The following is a 25,853-nucleotide window of genomic DNA, read 5'->3' on the forward strand; positions in this document are numbered from 1 at the left end:
GAAAGAAGGACAGATGCGTTACGAAAGAAAATTACACAAAAATACTCGACGGATATCGGATTAAAAAATTCTTGCCGAGAGATACGTCGCAGTCGAGGCCATCGTGAAATGGAAAACTCATCAACGGCTTTCGTTAAGCTGTTGTAATCAACTTTGCCGACGCTTCACGGTAGTTATTGATATAATACATTGTGCATGTGCAGCGTGCGACGTGTATCGAATCGGGAACAGGTTGTCTCATTTAATCAAACGAAAAAGTAAAATCGTGTTGCGAGAGGACGCTTTAATTATTAAGCTTTCTCCCTCATTTTATTTCTTCCATATTTCTAATACTTCTTGCATCCCTTTCATCGCGGAAGTTCGCTTCCTGAAAGTAATGGCAATCATAGAATCGCGACACTAATTAGAATTGCAATTAGTTACAAAATGCTATTAATTTGGTTGAAAGAAGATTACAAATGAAACTTATTTCATCAGAGACTATTACAAGTCCTTTTATTATTTTTATTATTATTTATTATAAGTTCCTAAAATTACCGTTCTAATATCCATAGTCCTAAAAATATGAAGAAAATCCGAATCGATAACGTATTCAAGAATGACACATTGTCGACGAATCATAGTGGAAACCTCATAGTGCAATATTAATAAGATGTTATCGGTACGGATGAGCGATGCATAGGCAAACGCAAAATCCTTCTGTTGAGATTATTAGATGTATAAAGAGAGAAAACGCGTGGATAAAGTGTAAGGTACAAAATATATGTATTTAATAGAGAAGTGTAATAATAAGTAGGAATACAATTTGAGCTGGTCCAGATCAGCACGCTAACAGTGTCACCTTATAACTGAAAAACCCCGAAGCCAACGTCGCCTGTCTATCGTTTATGGTCTGCCTTCGTGCCATTCTTTTGTCTATATACTGTCGATGGCTTGAGCGCTTGAGAAAACTGAAAAGACCAGATGTAGAGTTTTCGTAGAAGCGGTGACCACTTCAACACCTTCGTACTGTGTTTGTCACTGCATCGTTATCAGCGCCGTCATCGTCGCTACGCTCCTCTTTTCTTCTAACGCTCTTTATCTTCTTCTCGTAATGGCAGCTTGCGTAACACCGATGTTATCTTACTACGCGATTGAAAAGTTAGAGAAAGCATGATTCGTTACTTCCAACTAATGGCGAAAGATTTCCTGCGATTCTTTCATCGTTTGGCTAGAAGAAAACTTATGAAAACTTTATTTGAAGAGTCGGGCAAGACGATTGAGATTCCACGGGATTACAAGAATTCCTCGTCCGTGGCAAACTCGCTACAGGATTAGATAAAAGTTACTTTTTGAAATATCGCGGCAGTGAGATTTCGCGCGATGACGAAACATTGAGAATCGAACGAACGTTCGTGCTAAATTATCGTTGCAGAATGTACAGTGATTCGTAGAACGCACGTGGAAATTGAGTTGCATGTGTAGGCAATGAGTTGTACGCGTCAGATATTTAGCGAAGAAATTCTCTAAAAGGTTTTTTGATATATCGAAAGACGAGCTCGTTCTCGATGACGTTAAAGCAACGAAATTTATCAGCAATAACAGACCACTCTCGGAGAAATTGATCAGTTGTCCAGAGGAACGTGTTGCAATCTTATCGAGCAAATCCTAGAATTGATCGTAGCCGATGTCGTGGTAAAATTTAAGACGAAAAAGGAGATTCGATCGTTCCGCGAGATAATCAAAGTCTGCAATTCTCGCCAAGTCAGCCCTGTAAATTAGTTTCTACCATTTACTGCTGCTTAATTCAGACAGGGACAATCTAACCTGGCAATGAAACGCGCTCTTCGATAGGTCAAGCAATTCGTTAAACATGGTCGAGTAAAGTCAAAGTACTTCAGAGTTCGATTCTCACACCCCGGTTGCATGCGAGCAAAAGTACGCTAAATTACGTCGAAACGAGAAAATTATATTTCGTCGAAAGATCGTCAGTCATCATCGGATAATTCTGTTCTTTGAATAATTCGTTAAATCTCGATTTCGTCTTAAAAAAAAAAAAAAAAAAAAAAAAAAAAAAAAAAAAAAAAAAAAAAAAATTGAAGAAGTACTGAACATGCAGAATTCTAAGAACCGTTCAACATCGATTTTTCTTCGTGGAATTTATACGGAAAAAGGTAACCAACGGTGAAGTTTTACTAAATAGCCGAGGATAGCGGAAAGCAAGTTATTGTGTCAAAAATATTCGTCCACGAGTAATGGCCTTTTTGTCCCGACGGAGCTACCTCGCAAGAACCGGAACCCGCTGTCACGCGCAGCCCTCGAAAGAAATTCTTCCTTTCCTTTTCCGGACAACCTTCCCCGGACAAGTTAAGATACCGTAAATCCTGCTGATCCTCCAATGAATAGCCATTGTTGAAATAATATTTGGAAAAATGCGCGAGAGAACTGAAGCACCGAATGCAACCTAATTTTTTGGGACAAGAATTTTTCAGAAAATTTCCGCGAACGTCTTATAAAAGATTCTGATAAAGCGGGAAAGGACATAGGCAAAAATTTACAAGATTATGTGGAATTGCGATATAAGATAAAGTTAAAAGGTTCAGAACACAGGATGCCAGCAGGCAAGCTCGGTTTCCAGCATGCATTAAATGAAAGCGTTGTCGTTTCAATCAGATTTAAAACGTTCCCTGTAGCCCTATCAGAAAATACATTATCGCTTGGTAGGTGACAGGATGCATTTTTGGGGACGAGAAAAGGCAAGAGGTCGAGCCATACCAAAAGAGAAAGACCTAGAAAATCGAGTTATCAGTGAGGTATCTACCTTTCTTTTCGCCTTTTTATTTCACATTCGCTGCGGGATATAAATACGTTTATGTCGTCTCCTTTCCTTTGTATCCCGCATCCCCAACTTCAAGAGATTTAACGTTACTTAATTGAGAAGCTTCCTGAAAAAAGAAAATAGTCTATAGCTGGACGAACACTTGAAACATTGGCAATAACACTAAATTTTTCCATTACTGGCTTCGTTGTTAACTGCCAGTTGGAAGTTACACGCAAAATTGCTCGTTTATAACGATCGGATAACGATGACGGCAGACCAGTGCTTTTCTTTTTATCATAATCTTCAACATTTTTTAAGAAATTGTGTGTTACTCTACGATTTCATCTTATTACTTTCGATATGTTTGCTGTTGTTGATTTGGTTAAAGAATTTGCTTTCTTTCAGACTCGTTTAATGTTTTTCCGCGTCCCACATACTTACAAATTTATATTGTACTGTAATCTTTACTCGTTGATAGATCATGAACTACTCAGAAATTTCTAAACGTATTAACAGAGTGTGCCATCATTTCGTTGTTGAAATAAAACAATTTTTTTTTGTTACACACTAAACCTCATAATATTTTCAATTATTTTCCGCATATCCTGAGCTCATAATGTTTTGATATTGTACATTACAGACAGAGAAACTTTCCACGCGTCTCTTTGACGAGGAGTGTAATTCAATCATTACGAAGTTTGTATTTATTCATATAAAAAGTAGAAGATTCTTTAAGAACTACCGTAGCTATCGATTCAAACGCTGCCAAAATTAATTCAAACATACTTATTTATATTTTCAAAAGGACAATTGTACCCTGTCTATTTTTATTTTCATATTCCTATAGTTATTACCCGAATTATTTCATTTGGATAAATATCACAATACATTTCCCACAAACAAATAAACATCGGTGATTTACCGATAAGAGTAAGAATTGCGACTCGTAAACGAGTTTAGGTCGCATTCTCGGTTATGTACGACGATCTAGCTCGTTATTCCACGCGAATGGGTTAGATACGTCGAATAGAAAGAAACGCGAGCCAAAGAAACGAATCGGTTGAACGCGTATGAATAGATTGCGTATCGATCGATACGTCGCTTAACTCGTGCATCTATTCAATTCCTTTGTGAAAGATCAAACCAAAGCGATCTCAAACACCTGCTCGATGCCTCCTCGTTCGCCTTAATGTACACTTCATTTATGCTCCAGTGAAGATAATACGGTCGGATGTAGTTGTAATGAGGTCGAAGGTCGGTTCTATCGGTACGAAACGACGAAGCAAGCCCTGCCACGGAGATTCACGTGTTTGCTGCTGGAATTTGCGACAGCGTCGATTATTATCGTCCGGTATCGCCCATCGTCCACGAAATTGCCTTTGATTAATAGTTTCATTCCATTTCCTCGCGTGTTCTTTGGATAACTGTTGCTATCTTTATCGTAGGAAGCAACGCAACGTCGAGATGTACGAAAGTCTGTTGGAAAAAGGGGAGAAATATAACGGAAGACGCGAAATCAATGACGTTCGAATAGCAAGCTTGTCTTTTTGTTATTCGCTTTAAAAGATTAATCCTGTCACGGGGGAAACTCCGTATTTTAACAAACTAACTCGTATCTAATCCTGTAGCGAGGTCGCAGCAACCATTCTTCTTAATATAATCCCAGTTATCTTCCGTGTTTCTGGAGGTAAATTTTCTCAATCTTCTCTCTAGACAAATAACGAACGGTTGTGAGTGATAATCAACCCTTTTTGTTTCTTATTTTTGCCGAGCACGGTATCTTAAAAAGTATATTTTCTCGCAAACTAGGAAGAAATTCCGTTTTGAAAATAATGAACGGAGCAAACCTGATAACTTGTAGTATATCCAGATTGGAATACAAGAATAGAAAGAGACAAGCTAAATGTTAGCAAATATCGAGCCACGGCTGAACCTTAAAACAGCTACGCAAATATTACATGAGCTTCCCTTTTTTCCTCTATTATCGATCGTATCCCTGGAGAACAAATAGTTGGCGAAATAAAATTCACAAGTGTGTCAGGTCACCTAGAGCACACAGAATAGAACGCTCGAACCTCTCTTCCTGCAAACCGTGTCTCAGACTATAGACACTGATTATTCCAAGTCCACTTCCGAATATCACACAATGTACGACCTACAGTACCGTAATTAAGGCTCCCCGGAAACGTATATATCGCATGCAGCCGGTATCGTACGAATTGCCTTCTAATAGTCAACTCGTTTGACGGAACTGGAAGATTTCGCAGTTGGAGCGTATCGCGATCTATTGTCAAACGAGAAGCCGAGACGCGGATATCCTGCGATCGAGCTTTCGAAAATTTCACCGAAAATAATCGCAGCTCCCTAGCGTTGTAGCGTTCGAAGCGTCGTTGTTTTTTCCAGAAGAAGAATAGTTCGAAAGTGGAAACTCCTCGCCTCGTTTTCTTTTTTTTCTCCTATTCGTCGATCAACACAAGATGGGAGCTGTTGCGCTCGAATTTCGTTGCAGATACAAGGTACGAGGTGAACAAAGTTTGAATCGTTGTAGTCCTGCCGAATTCCCCCGTAGGGTAAAGTGTGAACGTTGAAAGTTTCGTCGATTTCTCTGCAAGATTCCAAGGGAACGACGCGAAAATTTCATTGGTATTTATTATTCTTTCTTTCACGGTGGAAAAAGTTTCATTTTGTCTGTTGCTATTATAGGAACAAATTTATTAGCATTAGTAATTTGATTCGTGATTTGTAAAATTTCACTAACGATATTAATTGAATCGTGTGCAGGAAGGCAACCTTGAAAACAGCGATCTAAGAATTAATCCATCGTGGCGGTAATCGTTTGAAAGTTGCGCAGATTTCGATCGATACAGTGACAGTGACGCGATTAAACATAACAGGATTTACGACGAACGGAATTTCCGGTCGAAAACGCGATTGCCGTGCAACGAGCTTCACTTTTGTAACTGAACCACCAGACTATCGAGCGATTCAGCGATTTTTGGTTTTTGTTTCCGAGCGAAGAAAATAGTTCGAATTTTCCTCGTAGCGAACTCGCGTTATGTAAAAACAAATGACTTTTTCCATGGGACTTCCATGACTTTTTCCAAACTATTTCCATGGGAGGATCGATTTGGTGATGCAGAAATTTAACAGTTTATTCGTAACTTGGTACACGCGTATGAGAGTGAATATTCGCAGAACTAGGACCATTTGGTCGATGCGCACAGCTTGCATGCCATTGATGATTAATACGCGCATTGTTATTTTTGTCGGATTTCTGGCATTTGGAATGTAATAAATGTCAACGTTCGTGTACAAATGAACAAATCACTCTACGCGAGCGTTCTACGAACTAATATGATGGTTCGACCAATCTGATAATTTCAATTTTAATACCAATTAAAGGGATTAACGTTCAATACTGGAAGAATGAATGATTTGTTATTAATGGAATAGGTATGGCCGCTATAAAAGGTTAAAGTTTACGTGTTTCGTGTAATTCGCGGCACACGATGAAATATAAGCAGCGAAACAACTATTTGAAAATCGCGAATATCCAGAATTATTTCTTCCTTTGTCTCATATTTGAAAAAATCGTGTACAGCATAGGATATAGGAAATAAATTCTAGAACTACGCGATTTGTTATTTTTCAGAAATAAATTTTTGCAAACAAAAGTAGCACAAATAATAACAAACCTGGAAGTAAAGTTCGAACAATTGTCACACACCTCTATGCCTAAATTTTACAAGTAAATTAGCGCAGCTTTTGATTAGTTCTTTAAAAAAGAGCACCGCTTCGAAGGAGATCGTGTCTACGTCGTGCTCGTTTCTAAATATGCTACGGCTGGCCAGAAATTGAAAATCAACGCTGGCAAGTCAACTTCGTTTCAGTGATTCAATTAATCGAGATGCGCGGAAACGATCAAATTTCTATTTCAGTTCTGTCGCGAACGTTTGCTTCAATTATACTCCGTCATACGCGACGCGAATTTTCTCGTCGATTTTACTCAAAGATCCATTTTGCTCGGAGCATTCGCGAGTAACACGCGCTGCAGAAAAAGGGGCGACGATCGTGTAATTTAGTTTGCAAAGTTTAGTCCACTCGATTCGAAGCAGTTAGAATTCCACGAGCTTCGAGGATTGTCGTCAGCCTCCCCGACGATTTCTTACGACCGTTCCATGATGCTCTACATTGACACTTTTCATCCAAGTGAATGATATTTTCGTGGGCCGGATGCGAGTTTCATTTTTGATACGATAGACTACTGACGAAACTTCAATTTGATTTTCATAAGGAATTTGATTAAAATGTATCAAACATCGAGGGTTTATTAAAAATGTCTAAAAGTTACTGGAAAATGTAAAAATGTATTGGGTTGTCCGAAAAGTTTCTTTCGTCTCATAAGGTGATCTTAGATGTACAAAAATTTCTGTTCTGTATTATTTTATTGAATTAGATATGAACGGCCTCTGTTATATTTCTATTATTATGTTCGTGCATAATTCAATAAACTGATATAAAGCAGAAAGCATTGTGCGTCTTTATAAAACGAAAGAAACTTTTTGGACAACCTAATATATTTTTACATTTTCCAGTAACATTGAGACAAGGGCTCTCATTTTTTCATTCTCGATTTTCGATAAAAGTCCCATATTTTAGTTCGCCTATCGTTTTAGTTAGTATTTAATATTTAATACATTTTAAGAATATCGATAAAGCGACGAAGGAAGGTAAGTAGAAAGAGACAGTAGAAAAGTGGAAATTGTCTTTCTTTTACAGACACATCTAATCTGTAAAACGTTGTGATTTTTCTCTCGATAAAACAAAATGGATGATACGTAATTCGATAAAATAATATAGAACGAAAAACGTTGTACATCCATTACTTGCTTATAAAGGAAAGAAACTTTTCGGACGACCTAATATGATCGATTTCTATAAATCAGGAAAACCTATAAAACCTATGAAAGATATATATGAGAATTATTTGCTTGGCAGCGAATCCACAAATTCAGGAATATCGTACAAAGCAGTAACATCGAGTTTGAAAATGATTGAATCCTGCGAGAAACTGGTTTTAAAGGCTGCAGAATTTGAATGCGACGACGGGAAAGGAAAAAAAGAATAAAAGTTTGCGAGTTCCGGTATAGAATTCATTGAATTCCGCAAGCTCGGGTTTCAACGGCTTCAATGTTCAAATGTGAAACTGTTGGAAATAAAAGCTAGGAAACACCTGCGAGCACGATCACAGAGATGCGTTATTTATTGAAAATTTACCTCCTAACGTCCCTTAAAACTGAATATTGCAACAGTTAAAAGGAAAAAGGACTAAAAGTTGTACAAGTTCTCGAGTCTAGGTTTCACCGAATGCTGAAAGCTCTATGTCTCACGTTCCTGGAATTTAAAGTTGCAACGGTTCGAAGCAAAAGAAATGAAAATCCTCTGACTTCAAATCCGTAATTTCATTGATACTGAAAGTTCTGCTTTCAACTCGTTTAAAAATGACGACAGTCGGAGGACGAAAGAAACGAAAACCCTACCGAATCTCGAGAAGAGTCGAGAATTCGTTTTACACGAATCTCCGTTCTTTTATTGGTAGAATTCGAATTTCATATAGTTGAAAACAGAACGAGCGAAAAGTAGATGAATTCGATGAATGCTGTGGAAATTTAAATACGCTGAAAAGTTTTAGTTTGAAATATGTATTTGTAGTACCAATGGTACGTGAAGGGTCGTTAATGGAATTGTAGAAGTAATATTGATATTGTAAGAGCTTATTGAAAACGTTTAACGTGCAGTAACGAACCACTGAAGATAGAATTGGAAGTGAATGCTCGATGATGGATTTTCCGTCAATTTTGTAAGGTTCGCTATCGTGGGGCAGAAATGTTAATTAGTCTGTAACGAGAGCACGATTAATCGAGCAAGAGTAAAAACTCAGGAATACTATAAATCGACTTGTTCGAATTAATTAAGCGAAGCAGTTCGATAACAATCGCTTCCAGATTAAATTGAACGCGTCATTCAGGGAGATCGATTAACAAAAATTCAATTGCTTCGTACTTTCCATTTTCTTCGTACATCTACGTGGACGATGGTATCCAACTGCAGCTAATCATCCACATGTTATTTAGTAATTAAGCTAGAAAACCGAAAATTACCGAATATCCAGCTGGACAAATTGTAAAGTAGAAAATAAAATAACAATAAAAAAAAAAAATCTACGTGGACAGTGGGAATGAAAAGTAATAACGAAAGCAACAAACACCGTAAAAATAGTAATCGCTTCTCGATAAAACCATAGACGCGATCGATAGTCGCGGATTTTGTCCCCGATTGAAATTATTTGTAATTGCAACTTTATTGACGCTTTCCTTGAATTACGTAATGTTTCTAATTAAAATGAAATTTACATTAGTTCAGACGCAGTTGATTCGCGACCGATGGTCGTCAATCGGTGTTGGATACAAAGGATTTGAACAATCACGAAGCTTCAGATAGATGATTCGGTTAAAGGGACGCTTTGTCGGCTAACAAACCATGGCATTAACGTCAATCCTACTCCGCATCGTTGGACGTTGTTGCCAATATCAAAGTAGTCGATCAGTCTCGTCGATTATCAATCATCCCGTTATATGTCGTTCCGCCAACATGTCGATCTTTGCGATCCGGGTTATTAGGTGGGTAAAAAAAAAAAAAAAAAGAAAAAAACAAGATAATATGAAAAGCTTATCACATACGTGAATGAACTATAGTATCGCATTTGGTGAAGGGAGAGCGTTCCAGAGAGAAACGTATTACGAAGCGCGACGTAGGGAACGCAATGTCTTAATGAACAATCTGTTCAGTGATAAAATAGAACGAGGTTCGAGAATGGCGACAAGCGTTAATAAACTTGATGCTTTATAACGTTCGTTACGTATAAAACGACAAAAATAGATCTTGCCGAGGACGAGTGCGTTAAAACTTTTTTTGGATTAATTTTTAGAAGGATCATTTTTCGAGGGAAATGAAATTACTGTTGCTAATTTCCGTACGATGAAAACATCGAGCTTCCTCGAAGCACGGCGAGCTCCCGCGCGGTTTATTTGTCAGTGCCACGTAATCCGGGCAACGCATTGGCGAAGAAGCGAGTCTGTAAACTCTGTAGCGGAAAATTTATCGTGGAAAGAGCTCGTTACACGGCAGAAGGAGCAACGCCTCTGCATGGCAGCACAATTGCTGCGACACAATAGGAACGCTCGAGAATCATTCGAATGATTCATTCACAGTTTGTCACGTAACGCGGAAAACAAGCAACGATTCGCTTTAACGGAATAGGTAGTCGGTTTCGAGTTTATTCGCCAAAACTCGGAGACTTGGATGCGACATTGAAGAGGATCAGAATGGAAGTAACGATCATTTTCGAAGACCCACGCGAGGTAATCAGAGACCAGTAGGTACAAATTTAGCAGGATATCTAAGCTCGAGACAGTCCAAACGTTGCGCACATAAGCCTGCTATAACAAGCTTTGTTGTATTGGACTAGGAAAGCTAGGTTTAACCGGATATCTATATATCACACCATCTGAATTTCATGTGGTGTCCATCTTACACGACCGACGGAATTACAGAATTAATAGCATTTGGAAACTTTAATGCAAACGTTATGAACTATCTTTAACCTCTTGGCTTATAATATTCAGGTATTCGGGGGTTAAACAAAATTTAATTGATGAATATGGCTAAATTCGATTGGAATTTGATTGAAAATTGTAAAAAATTAAAACTAAATGTTAAAATTTTCTCGAATTAAGAAATAAGATTGTTAATTTAATAAATTGAAAATTCTATAAGCTGCTCGCTTTAGAAATGTATTTATTCTGGTAAAAAGAATCTCTCGAAGTATGCGTCGTTTTATTATTTTCGTTGTTCAACGTTCGACCAGGAATTTCACCAACTTTGTTCGAAGAAACAAGCAGATTTGTTCCAACCAGCGATTATCTGGTCAAAACACTCAAGAAATTCGTTCGTGAGTAACCTAATGGAAATGCGCGTCTAATGTATTTCCACTCCACGCTCGCGACTGTCGATCATTCTAAGAATTTCGATATGAATTATGAGATGATTCGTGAGAAATCGCAGCTAAAGAGCTTTGTGGATAGTTTATCATGATCGTTCAAATCTGTTCAAATATTCTCCACTCCCCGGTGATAAGGAAAACGCGACGTATTCGTTTTCAAAAATTATTCTCCATGTTCGTGAAAATACAATATCCATCGACTTTATCGATCGCAGTTTACTCGCTGATCGTCGTAATAACACGATCCATCCTTCTTTTTTTTTATTTTAAAGCTTAAGAATATCGAGATACTCGTGCGAATATTCGCAACGCAATAGATTAGCAAACAAATTGAAAAGTTCCGAATAAATTTCATCGTATCTACAATTAAAGCGTTTCGAATTAAAAGATTAAACGGGTTGGTAACAAAGGAAAAATCACGCGCAAAGAGAAATTCCAATGTCGCTACAGACGTATCGATTCGCAATAAGATTTATTTCCGTGCGACACTCCGTTCCGACGCTCGCTTGCCATGATTAGCACAACAGCTTTTGCCCGTGCTACAGCTTTTTCCCGATTTAATTAATGTGTCGGATACGACGACTTCCTTGCTTAATTACAATGCTAAAGCGTCGCGTTTTCCTACGTTGCCGGACATTAAAAGGCACGAAGGTACGTTTTCAATCTCGTCAACTTTCCATTTGTCGTTTTGCAAAGTTGCAGATTACCTGGCGGACGCGTGCGCACTGCGTACACCTCACAGAAACTTTTATCTATTATCGACCCGAGCCAAAGCAAAACATTTGCATGTGGAAGCTCGCCGAAAAATAGTACGAAATTTTTGCCGTGTCAGATTAATCCACGCAATTGTTCCATACCTGCGACTATCTACAGGGCGTCGTTCAGAAGCCATGCCGATCAACCACATAAATTAAAATACACGAAAGAGTGTAGGATTGCGAACATTATTTTTCTAAATTTTCTTTGAAATTCACAATTATTTATGCTATGATGTGATGAAATTCCTATTTGGAGATATATAAATGATTATAAGTAAAGAATACAATCAAACGTTCCTCACCTTTTATGGAAAAATACTTGCTTCTAAAATCCTCCGTATATTTTGTACATATTTTATACACCTTGCGGATGAACGCACGTTCTCGATAATTTGTTTAACGGGTTATTTAATCTCGGCAATAGGATACATCGTGCACATTGAACTCTTTTATTCCCCGGGCGAAACGTGTTGCTAAATAACGCAGAATGCCCATTGCCCATGTACCGTAAAACTCGAGACAAATAAAAATAGTCGTGTAATTTGCGAACAGCCACTGGCATAAGCGTGTACCTATGTATGTGTGAATTATTCATCCATAATTCGCTTGGCCAGGATTTATCGATCGATGGAAGCATACAGAGAGAAAGGGGGGAGGGGGAGGAGGTAGCCCTCGGTGAACTGGTGAAACGATTCAACAGAATAATTAATTTATGAAATGCACTCGGATGGAAAGGGAAAATTTGGAAATGAGAGAATAAAGGCTCGTTCAGTGTAATTTCACTTTCAGCCAGGTTTATCGAAGACAAGCACTGCTTTGAAAGCGCTTCACGAAACGATTTAAAGAACCTGAAGGATTATCGAACACGTTTATAGTCCACCAATCTTTTTAACAAAAAGAATGTCTTGCAAAACCTTTTTTGGATCTTTCATCTTTTCTGCTTTTGGAATCATCGAAACTGATCATATGAAAATTTTGGAATCACGCAGGTGCCACCGTGGAAACTTCTATATTATTAATCCGATTCGTCTGATACGGAACATTGTACTCGTCCCAAGCTAACTGGCAAATTAACCAAACGAAATGAGGATTACACCAGGTAGGAATCCCTTCGTTACATAATAGCGTTATAAACCGTCGCTCTTCGAAAAGCAGCACGTAACATTTACCTGGTCGAAGATTCATAATAATTAGAGCAAAAGTCGATCTTCGAATCTTACGATCAATTGTACAAATATCAATTCTGTCTGTGCAATTATAATCCCTTTTTATACTTGTTGAGAATTGTGGAGAAGGAACACTTAGATTCCACTTAGAATTCATATTAAAATATAATAGATTTAGATTTATTTAATAAACGATTTCCAGGATCTTCGTCGATTTACATTTGTACGCGTCTCAGCACTTTCTTTGTCTCACCATCTTCCATACCACACTGTCAACGAAACAGTTACATTCATCTGACGCTGTGCACACACACGCTTCCATACACTCATATTCACATACGTGCGTCATTACTACGCGGCTAATCTAATCTAGCACACAGAATTATACAAATCTCAATAATATTTACTCGAATATGTCAATGGACAAGATTCGACAAACGAATAATTCCCATAGTAGGAATTGCTAACTACCACGTTCAACTGGCGTTCAGAATACCAAAGTCGTGCACCGTGTGTTTTGTTAAACTATTTTTGTATCGTGTTCACGAATAATACCGGTCAAAAATTAGAGCCACATATTTTATACAAAGTATGAATTTAAAAGAAAATTCGGTTTGAATTGCGGTATCTTAGCAAACTTTTTAGTCTCAAAATTTGGTGCAAGTTGAGAACATTATTATTGATATTTGTAGCATTAATTTTAGATATTTTATTAATCTCTATATTATTTTGGCAATAATAGAATTAGCTGACGATACAATATATGTAATGATTCCAAAAGGCAATTACGTAAATTATTCTACACGAACAAATGCTTGCGTACATGTAATATCGTAAGTAGATTATGGACATAACATACATATATGGATTTATGGAAACTTTAGTTGTGCATAGATTGTACGTAATATACAAAAATATACGAATGCAAAATATTCAAAGTTCGATACTCGTCGTAATATTTAATAAGCGAAACGAATCTCTGCTTTAAAATTCCCTTTACGTAGCTTCGTAAAAGCTCGAATATGCGTAAATAAATCCACATTGTAATTATAAAAACACTCTCGTATATAGCTAAGATTCCATTTTATTGCGCGATAAAAGATAGTTCGGATAATAAAAGCTCGGCTTTCAAATCACAGACACACACACACACACACACACGCGCACGCACGCACATGCACGCATACACACACCTAAAATTGAAAATTATCTTGCTCGTATAAACGAAGTATATATATATATATATATAAATTCTACTAAACTTATTTGAAATTCGCAAATCGTACTTCGTCCTGTAATCTCAAAATCACACGAAATCGCGTGAACGAGCATACAAACTGTGAGAAAGCAGCGAAACAATTGGTTGGTTATCGGTACAGCAACACGGAACCAGTTAATTCGAGGTGAATCCGCTTGAACAATCGCGAGAATCTTTTATTGACAGGTAGTAAACTTTTTGGCTATTATTTTCCATCGATCGTTGCTCTTTCGATCGTTCGTGTTTCATTGCTGATATTCCCGTTCGCGAGGCTCGCTTTTCGAAATAATCATTCGCTGCCTCGCGAGCAATCGTTTTTCAGCGCACCAGTTTATCTGACTTTGCTTGTCGGCGATTTCCAATTTCGATGTTTGAACAAACGTTATCGCAACGAAACGCATGTTGCCTGCACGACTCGTCGCTGATGTTACTTGTTATTTTAGACGCGCTCCGACAGAGAATAAATACCAACGATCTACCGTTGCCTCGATATTTCTCTTTCTGTTTTTGCTGTATGATGCTCGCTGTATTTCTTCCAGCGAGCAAGTTAATCGCGGAAAATAGAACGATCGAATTCATAGAACGAAACGAAGGAAGAAAACGTGGTAAAAATGTTCCTTGGATGTTATGGCTCTGGGAAATCGTTCTTCCATTAAATCTCGAATGCTTCTGATAGATTGGAAGAATTAGCGCGAGACGTTTTTTCGTGCATGAACATTTCTTCCGAGAAATCGTGCGATGTGCGAATTATACATTGAAAAAGCTCGCGTTTCTTCGCAGGGTGTCAAGGCATCGCGCGACCACTACAATTCCTCGTGTTTCGGTTTTCCAACGGGGGATCTGGCTCGTGTTTCGAAGCGCCCCTTTATCGCCACCACGGTGAAATACATTAACGATTCATGAAAATTTCACAGGAGTTCCACCGACGTAACAACGCGAAGTTAGAACGAGAATGCCGCGCAGCACGCGATACACGACTTTAAACATCGCATTTTGAGCAGGCACTTTTTCTTTCTCGGAACGTGACTTCTCAGCGGAATACTTCCAAGCGAAGCGTAAATTCGTACCTCTGTTCGGAGGGTCCTTTGAAAAATTTCTACTTCTCCAACGATCCTCTTAACAGAGGAAATCCGTTAAGGATACATCGACTTTATGCACGGGAAAAATGACAAGTACTTGCGTGAAATGGTTTAGAATTTTAGAAGAAATCTAGTCTGTGGCGAATATCGGACTCAATGCGTCTTCGAGCAACGTTATACTAGGGAAATTCATGGGTCGAAGAAAATACGAGCGGGTTCGTATCAATTTCGATAGAAACTTTACAATACGAGATAATTTTTACAAATCTTTATCCGTGTGCCAAATTAACTCACGTTTTTTCTATTATTTCCCAATATAACGCGGAAATTAATTTATAACTGATTAATTTATTATTGAGTTATGCTTCAAATCGTAATTTAATATTATTGCTGCTCATCATTTATTCAATTGTTCATTTTGCGTATTGCATTCGCAGTGAATGCACATCTCTTCGTGTTATCAATATACAAAATTATAAATGGAGCACGTGTACGTTGACAAACGTTATCCACTGCAAATTAATATCATTGTAGGAGACGCAGGGAAAGAAGCAAGACAGCGTATATATATTATATAAATACGTAACTTACTTTCAAACTAACTGTCATCTTGAATTAGCCTGGCTTTGGCTAGAACAAAAATATTCCACTTCCATCCGCCATTTCATCCTACAAAGTTTCGATTAAATTCCACGAATAAGATATGTTTCCAACTATTCGATTCATGCGATTCCTTTAATTAACGTTATTTCGTCTGGAAACATAAAACGTCTCGGTGATATCGTTAGACCGCGATCATCCTCGATGCACGCATTCTTCTCGAACAATTCCTCGTAAATTCTTCTATCGCGTTTCGTATCATCTCCTCGGCATTGTACGCTGGAATCGTGTCGCGTTTCCAGAAGTTGTTTCATCGCGGCCCCGTTTCAGCGTCGGCAAATCGTCCCTCGACCGAGATTCGTCGTTTCGTCGCGAGTTTACGACGGCCCTAAAGCTGTGTCGCATAAATTCCGGAAAGGAAGACTCTGCTCGCGCGACAGCCGGCGGCGTGTCCGTGAGAAATTTCGAATCGATGGGATCGGGCGCCGATATGTCCATCAAAGCTTCCAGGAGATTCAGAACGAACGTTGTCCGACCAAGCGTCGGATGAAACCGCATCTCGATCTCTCTGATTGGCGTTAAGTTAGAAACTGAATGATTAAGCCATTCGCGTATTAATTGTTTCACGCTAAACGTTCCGTGGTACAATCTGTGACCACGAGTCTACGATACATGCACGAAAAATGAATGGATTAAAACGCAAAGAAAAGTTAGGATCACAGGCATTGTATATCAAAATTTATCTTCAGACTGGAGATTATTTATACTATCTCTTTGCGATACGTATGTTTGTCGATATTATTAACACGTTGATTAGTCGTGGGTGACTCGCGTTACTAATTCTTCTTCTAAATACGATACACTTTATGGACTACCAGGTTGTCAACAATGTTAATGATTAGGATAATGTTGTGAGAAAAAAGTGTGCAAATAAAATATAATATTTTGCAAGGATTAAATGTTACGCCGTAGTATATTTCGACGTAGCTTCTAAACAAATTATAAAGAATTCGCGTGGCAGCCAACGTGTTAAAAAAGATATTGAAATAAATGTTTCACAAAAATACAGTTCTGTAAATATTGAATTTAAAGCTTCGAATGGCTCGATAGTCGTATATACGTATATTTTTACGTTAGTTTCTCCCTATTATTCTTTCTGAATAATATCTTTATATACGAACGTGACGTCAAAATATTATCTTACAGCTCCAGTTCCATTCTTTTTTTCTTTCACTCGTCGCTCTTTTCTTAAAGTTTGTACCACTAAAGATCTACAAGGAACTTCCACCAAGTAATCGTCGCTCAAACACCAAATCGTCCAACTCTGCTACCACGGAACGAGTCAAAGTTAGGCGAAATGAGACGCGGGCCAGATCTCCAGAGGAGATTGTCGTTCACGTAGCAGCAGTTCCATCAGAAGCTGCTAGTTTCGGTAATTGGTCCGTCTCACGGGGTATCGTCGGAGAACTTTTAAATCGCTTGACTACAAGCACAATGCGGTATTATAGCGTTATCACGTTGATATTCGCGTGGGTCGATCTCGGTGCAGCACGTACGTCAACTCTCGTTGCGATTCTCGAAACAGCTGCAAAAGAGTCGTTATCGTCCCGATGGAATCGATCGAAGTTGAACAAGTACGTGACGTTGAAACTCCTCGTATCGCACAGTGATATCGAAACGATCATCTTGTTACGAACGATGATTTGTTACGAACAACTACGAATATTTCAAGATGCTTCGCTACCTGAAAAATTTTCTCTATTTCAAGGAAACCTCGACGAAAGATGACATACCCGCGGATGCAACATTCGCGAAACAATTGTCTCGCTGTTTCTACGGGCGCGCTCGATGTAAACGCGCGTTCGATACTCGCGGGTAATTTTCGAGACACAGTCCGAAAGTTTGTCAACCCCGCGGGGAAAGAAGTTGGCCAATTCCAAGTCGGTCATCTTTACGGCTTCGAATATTTCTTCGAGTCTATAAAAACGTCGAGAACGTAGTTTCGTAAAGGGATCGTCGCGGATAGCTCGATATATAAGGGAATTGGGAAACGTTGAATGAAAAAGGCACGGGTTTCTTTCAAGACACTCGCAGAACGATCCCCCATTTTTCTCCCACTTTATAATGCCTTTGATGTATGTACTTGGATAAATTCAGTGTCTAAGTTTGTTGGAAACTCTGTCGGAAACCGATCTTATACCTGGGGTTAGGCGTTCGTATCAAAGAGCCACTTTGGCAGAGGACGATCTTCGGATGAATGTAAAAACTTCTATTGGCCCTCTTCAAACCATGAATTCTAGATAAGTATTGTATATATACATATATGGAAATGTTGGATTTCAGGATTGAGGGAACTGAAGAGAAAATGAAAAATATCTTGTAATTTGTACAACTGAAGCTTATATAATAATAATATAATAACAAACTAATATAATAACAATACACTTTAAGGTACTTAAATTAAACCAAAACCTTTATTTTTTCCAAAATCCTCTTCCCACGAGCGCTCTAATTCCAAGCAAAAAAAAATGTGAAAGAAAAGGAGAAAGTATCAGGAGCGGTGTTCCGCGAGCTGGCCTGTTAGAGCGAGTTGGAGCCATAAACTGTGCGAAGCCTGTTTTTCACGAAGCCAGCCTGTAAACTCGTACGAGTGGTTTAAAAACTTTGTATCTGCCGATGAAACGCGGATAAACTACGTAGTTTCCACTTTACATCGGGAGGCAAAAAGTAAATTACCCGTTTGAACATCGTGGCTGTTCAGTTTGATATTTATAAAACGTCATCGTAAATAAACGAGAGGAATCTGGGCCACGAATTAATTAAATTAAAGTTCGACAGACGCCGAAAAAGCTTGGTTCGACCTTTAGGAATATACAGATAAAACCGAATGTACATCGCTTCATTAATCATCGCGTCTGTGGCATTTTCCATCGATCGTCCGCGCCGTGTCAAAGAGGCAGCTTCTTGCGTGCATTAACGAACATCGTAAACTTTTGCATTACACCGCTGTAACCCGTCTCGTTGACGATGATGGAGTAGCTAAGTACATATAGGTTTTTGTGCCAGAAGAAGCGTAACGTGGTTCGTTGTCTAAGATACAAGTCAACAGATGTAGGTAATTTTACCGAAAATTGTGTGTATGTTAGAGCCAAGGTCCTCGGTCTACTGAAATACACAGCTTATTGCCACAAGTTGATAAAATGTTATTTTCGGCTCCACAACCGTCAAGCGGGCACATGATGAATTGCAGTGTCAACTTTTCATCGTATCAGTCACCAACGGATATTAACCCTTTAGGGACGCCACGTTGCAAAGTGGAAGGAACACGATCGATGAAAAACATCGTAAATATTTGCAGCTTGATCGACGTATATTCTTAGAAAAGAAGATGCATCGCCATATATTTGCTATTTCTTCGAATACCCATTTTGCATATTAAGTTGCATTCTGTGCATGTTTGCACCTTTAAACTTGGCATAAACGTATAAAAACTTTAAATCCAGTCAGTTTAATAACACGGTTATGTACGAGTATACTGACATTCAAAGATCCGAGATCGACTGTAAAGCTCTTTTGGCCACAGGGAGCTTTTCTTTTGAACTTTTTCACCGAATAGATTAACCTACTTAAAGGAGTAGATCCGAAATTTTACGAAAAAGCGGACCTTTGATCTACTTAACGTTTGGAATGGCCGGCTTATGGAAAACCCGGACACGGAAATTCACGATTTCCTTTGCCACTCGCCATCTTTTCAGCGCTAACGGCATACCTCCTTCAATTTACCAAGGACTGTTCATTCTCTTAAAGTCGCAACCGTTTTTCCAATTCTTTACGATGGAACCTCCTCGCAAAAATTAATTAAACCATTTAATAGAACCTCTCGTTTAATTCGCCAACTATCACGGCTGTTATATAGTGCCATTTAAGACAATTTACAAAGAAAGTAGCACGAACTAGACTGGCAGGAAGACCGTCGATGAGAATCAAACACGGAACGACACGAGTTCTCGATGTACTATAGAAATCTAACAAATTTCAAGGATCTGGCTCTTCGTTGCAGACGAAATCGACTTTTACATAATTGCCAGAATATCCCAGGTTATTTCGAATAATCCGATTGACCAAGCGATCCGTGAGGTTGCTGTTATTCCAGCCAAGAATATCCGAACGAAAATGGTTTTCCAGTCATTGGCCTCTTCGAATTTCGTTCTTCCTCGAGGTCTATCGTTTTTAACAGCATATACTCTCACGTTCGTGAGTATTAGAACACCTGGCGTAATATAAAACGTAATAATTGGGCTAAATCGTCGAAGGAAGGATTGATCGATGGGAATTATAGGTTGAGGAGAACGATTCGAGATATGTAAATGTAAATTCTAGGCAATGGCGTGCCTATCGAAAACAAAAAGAATTAGCACGAACAATAATCGGATAACCGAAATCGTTGGATCTCATTCTTGGCCAAATATTAGGCGAGAAACGAAAACAACGTTTCCATTTTGGAGAGTTGCCACTATAAGCGAAGGGCTTGGTGAATGGGAAACGGTAATCGCGAGTTCGACATGATTGTTATCGACGTCGCCAACCGATAATCCCGCTCCAAAGAAATCTGTGCCAGTGGGTGAGATTTACGACTCTGAGATTCGTTGAACTTTCCAGATTCCTATTTCGCGTTCCTTCAATAACGAAAATATCATATCTCGAAGAAGACTCGTACATAGTATCATAATACTTCCATATGGCTACAAAAATTTGATTCCATAAAATAAAACGATACTACGAGCGATATTATGAAGATGCTCTCTTCGTGTTCCTCTTATACTTCGGTGTTCGGCGCGTGATTAAAAATCGAGAGAGTTGCAGCGCTAATTGGGCGCGTCAGTTGTTCACGGTTCACGATTTCGTTAATTTACAACGTAGCAACTAAAGCATCCTAAACGCGAGCACATTCAATATGTTGCGTCTTCGTACTGGAATTTCATTTCCCTGGTCAACTGTTATGAATTTCGAATTTCATTTCAGCCTGTTTTTCCCGACGATCACTGCTACAGTTTCGTTCTTTTCGCGGGCATCCGATTTAACGCGTCCACCCATCTTGCCGAGTTATCGATTTCACGTACACAACACCCTCTCCCACTTTTGCTTCCACGCGAAACATCGAGTTATATTAGGTCGCGAGAGTCTCGGTTTTTTTGTCATACAGTCACGAATTTTCAACGTGCTATCCGAAATAATTTTCGCAATATCTCTTTTTATCGCGTGCAAAGTCACGTTTCCAAGTATCAACTGGCTATTTTAGTCGATTCCTATTAACAATATACGTTATTAAAATATGTATATAACATCGTATGATGTAAATCCTCCCTTAACGTTGAAACACGTAATTCTCTCTTGATAAATTTAACATCGAGACACTTTTCCTCGTGAAACTTGCGCTTTATTCTACAATTATATTCAAATGTTCCATATTCTTCTCCACTTGCCGTTTATCCATCATTTCATTGAATTTCACCAAAAATAGGCAAATGTTCGCGTACTTTTGACTATGCGTAAAGCGTATCTCTTACAAAGGACGAGCTAATACGTTCGTACTCGATCGGCCACTTCCAAGAATACGACTAAATTAGAATCCTAGGATTTCCCATTTAATACCGTGTTTGCAACTTTAAATAAAGCAAAGTGGAAGATCAAAGCGCGCAGAACAGCTTTCTATATGAGAAGCCAAGTTGCTAGACGGAATAGAGGATGAGGAAGAACAATGAATTTGAAAGCCAGCGGGAAGGCAGATCTTTCACGTTGGCGTGTATCTTCGTTTGATTTCTTCTTCGATTTGTTCGCAGAGCTTGTGCATTCGCATTGCTGGTCGCGTAATCGATTCATTTGTATCGGTTACGAGACTCGCCGCTGCCTCGTTCGACTGCAGAGGGAATGGTCATTACTTCCGGTTTAACCGGCGACGCGAAGGTTTATTTACGCGTGCTACGTCGCCTCGTTATTCACGAGTTCTGTTCACCTCATATACGGAAATGCAGGCATTGTTTCGTCGTAGACGACGGTAACAACTGAGCACTCGCGGCCTTGCTATTATGGTGGAGTAATAATACGTCTTTGTTTGGGTCACGGCTGTATATCACACGAGGTAATAGGATTAATAGAATGAGAGAAATTAAAAGTGCGCATTAATCAGGACGAATAGAGGTGAAACTCTAGGTCGCGTTTACAATTTTCAATTGTTTAGACTGGAACAATTGAAACAAGTCGCAGGAATAAATTATATGGCGAAGAATTTCCGGCGAGTGTGATTACCATAAGTAAAACACCGAGGGAGTTCTTTGTACGTGCTGGAACATTTTATGGGCAGCGTACATTTTTTAGCTTCTTTAATACGTGCGTTCGTGACGTTGCTCGTCAACGTTTTAACTTTGAGATCGTAGTCTACCGAGCTCTTTTTGAATTCTCTTATCACTTGGATCTTGGGTTACTTCGTTAAATATTCTACGCGAAACCCACCTACACTCGGATCCGAAAATTCCTTTGACGATCGGAATGAAAGAACTGTACCTAAATTTTGTCGATCTATCCTTTGTTGGAATTAAATCTAACTTATAATATTTCATCCGCCTGTGGAGGGAAAGATTAACACACTAGGAATATGAATTAAATTTAATAATTTATCAGCCACATTTCTGTTCGTGTCGACTAAATAATTGAACGTTCAAAAGTCAGTCCATTCGATTATTAATGAAAATTCGCATAAGAAGCATCGCCGAAATGAGAAACTAGCGTGTTAAGAATTACTAAGGTTACGTCGGAATAGAAAACGATCAGTTGCAAAATTTTGATAGAAATTTTATAGATTAGCACCAGGGTGAATATTTAGAAATTTGAATAATTCTCCATTAAATCTATAAACACGTGCAAGCTTGTTTTCCTCTTGTATTACGTAACATTATGTATTTTCTCATACACATTTCATTTTGATTTCTTGGTAGCAGTTTCATACATCATTCGTCGGTAGTTGTGATGTAAAATAAGGTCGAGCAACTAGCAATAGCTGTCACATAATTCAAAATTCCAAGAATACCAATTCGACGTAGCGAAACCCTATATTATCGGTTCCACGTAAATTACGTGAATTTCTGAATTTAATTCCAAGCTATAGGTATTGATCGACGCTGCGTGTAAACCGACTGCCGATGTAACCAGCACATCTTCTCCGACGGTCGTAAAACGATGTTACAAGGTCCGTAGATGGAGTTTCACAACGTATTCCCCTCGCTGAAGTATCAAGCGCGATCGTTTCCACTCGAAAATTGTTCCGCCTTTAATCGATGGTTTATCCGACGAATCAGGTCGAGTTTATTAACGGACCATCGTCGATTTGACTCGACTGTTTTTTTTTTTTTTTTTTTCATTTCCAAAACTGCACGCGAAGATTAACTAAGCTTTACGATATTGCAACCACTGACACACGAGAATTATCGAACTCCGAATGCTCCGCACGGTGGACTATGTTCTACGACAACGATATTGAAATAAATGGCCTCTGTGGCGAAACGGACGACTTTTGCTCAACAAGTATCGATACCACGGTATCGTCCTGAATTCATGAAATACGAATTCCCCTGGTTTCTTCGTATATTAGAGATCGTATCTATGCTTTCGCTCTACTCTCTGTTCCGTTCGCAAACATTGCCGGATAACAAGCCACGAGCTTAATATTTATGGACAGCAAGTTATTTATCATTTAAGTCGATATTAACGCGACTAACGTAATGCCGTATAATGATTCTATTATATATAGAGAATTCCTTTAATATAAACAATATTCAAACGAAAAAGCTTCAAACATCATCTTTAATATTTTTGTAAATTTTACATCGTTAATGTGATTTTGTACTATCTTACGTACATTTCAAAATAAACTCTTGAAATCTGTTGTTTCCTTCTTTTTGTCTCTTTCCCATTCTTTTTTCTTTTTTTTTTTTTTTGAGAACTTGAGTGAAAAATTTGCTCGACCTTGGAAGCTCGATGTCAAGTGGAAGTCCCACTTTTGTATGTAGATCGACGTATATTTAAATTCGTAAGCTGCACGTCTCTCAATTTTATACAAGAATAAACACAGACTATATCAGTGATATGAGTCGTTCATAAGCCAGACGCGCAGTAATACGGTGACAAATTTATCAGAATAAGATCTGACCTTACAAACAGGCTAGCGTGTTGTTAAGCGCTTGTTTTATCGTAAGTCTGTTGAAAGTTTGTTAGGAAATCTGCGCTTAATTGTCTTTTTTTTCTTTGTCTTTTGTAGCTAGATGAATATATCAAATTAATACGAGGACCACGAGTTTATTGGATAAAATGCTGATACGTTTCTACAACTGTCTGCACTTTATTAAAAGTACTCTGCAACTGCACGGAAGAAGGTTATTACCGTGATATTTTTTTTTTTTTTTGTTTTGTTCTTTTTTTTTCTTTTCGTAGCAAATACACAATGGTTAATTGTATACTGGACAGAATTGTGGTTCTTTTTCCTCGGCGAAAATAAAGAACGTTGATAAAGAACGAAGCAAGCGAATACAATGTAGAATATTAGTTTCTCCTTGGACTTATGCTATTCATCTTTTATGCGATATTACCCAGGGACAGAAGGAGACTATGTAATAATACGAAAACGATGTATACGTAATGAGACGTTTCATCGTGTTTTTCTCGAGAATATATTTTCTAGTACGAAGGATGAATAACACGGAGGAAGAAAAAATCGCAATGAGAGGGAGGTTCCATTTGGAAAACAGTTCGAATGAAATTCGACATTTAATACGAAAACTCCACGTGTTGCTGTTGAGATTGGATTTCCGCCAAAATTGATGTACCGCGGTTATTCGGAACGTTAGAAGCAAATACGCTAATAATATCTTGTCGCAACTGTCACTTTGTTTCCTGGCCAGAACAAGCGTAATTATTCGCTGAAGCGTCTGCTCGTGATCGTTCGTGATAAATGACTTCGTGAAATGGAAGATCTATACAACCGAGGAAAATACATCTTTCAGGGAATTAGCTTGAAATAAAATTTGTTCTTAATATTTTTATAATAAAAGTAGTCGTGAATGTTTAATCAAAACGTTCGATCAGTGAAGCGATCACTCGTACGGTTAATCTTCGTTTGTTCCACTCGTTGTTCAAACAATGCGGAAATAAATTTGCCAGGGTAAAAAGGGGCGGAAAGTAAATTGCTGAAACGTTAAGACGATCGTTTTACGGGTAATTGCAAGGCTATAGGAAGGATGGCCCGATAATGGCGATCGATTGGCGCTCATTAGCTTGCGGAGCAACGCGACGCACGGCGAATTTTCTCACGGTTTAAGCGTTCGTCATATCGCCATTCATTTCGCATCGTCTAATGCCAGAAACTAATGAGTGCTTCTAAAACAATATGTTTCCTGTGCTGCGATCGCGCGCCGAATTAATTCCACTTCAACGGAGTTCGATAGAAAACGAATCGAGCGATCGCGCTGAATGCTCCTTGAAAATTTTCACGATCGAGTCGGACGAGAAGGAGATCCTTTTTCGGTTCCCGATTATCTCGTAGTTCAACGCTTTAACGAGGATTTCGGCGAACTTTCCGTCCAAGAGGCCACCAACGAATAATATTTCAGCGCAGCGACCCGATGAAAACACAGATAACTCTTTCCATTGGATACCGATAATGACTCGCGTTTAATGAAACTGGAGAAAACGCGAAGCGAGTTAAACGAGAACGAGGTTCTCTCTTTTAGATGAACAACGCGAACTTTCCTGCTAATAATACTCGCGCTCGAAACGATAATGACGATCTTTCATGAACGAACCATGGTGATTTTCAAACGAGACGTGCAATCTAATTTGCGAGATTAATCAAAGCAAGGAATTCGCGCTACCGATGTGAAGCTTCGACGATCATCGTTCCATTGAATTATTTCAGATAAAATCGATGGATAATCGTCAACGTTATAAAGCATTCGAAAGTATTAACTGGGAAAATGACGTTAGTCTCTTGCATGCTAACTTGCTACGGTGTTGTTATTTTCATTAATTTTACCATTACGATTCTCAGCCACTCGTATCTTTATCAAAGAACAACTTCTGAA

The 25,853-nt window shown here is 38.6% G+C and overlaps 1 protein-coding gene and 1 long non-coding RNA gene across 4 annotated transcripts in view; one reads left to right on the plus strand and one right to left on the minus strand.

The window, feature by feature from the left end:
• LOC100645483 (somatostatin receptor type 2) overlaps positions 1-25,853 on the plus strand; it is an 84,119-nt gene that overhangs the window by 38,528 nt on the left and 19,738 nt on the right. The gene's annotated exons all lie outside the window — the stretch shown is intronic.
• Positions 1-25,853, minus strand: part of LOC125384709 — a 121,467-nt gene that overhangs the window by 37,093 nt on the left and 58,521 nt on the right. For all 3 annotated transcript variants that reach the window (XR_007223413.1, XR_007223414.1, XR_007223412.1), the window contains exon 2: positions 2,801-2,924. This is a non-coding gene — a long non-coding RNA (uncharacterized LOC125384709). The remainder of the gene's footprint in view (positions 1-2,800; positions 2,925-25,853) is intronic.

This window comes from Bombus terrestris, chromosome 3 (assembly GCF_910591885.1).
Source record: "Bombus terrestris chromosome 3, iyBomTerr1.2, whole genome shotgun sequence".
NCBI lineage: Eukaryota > Metazoa > Arthropoda > Insecta > Hymenoptera > Apidae > Bombus > Bombus terrestris.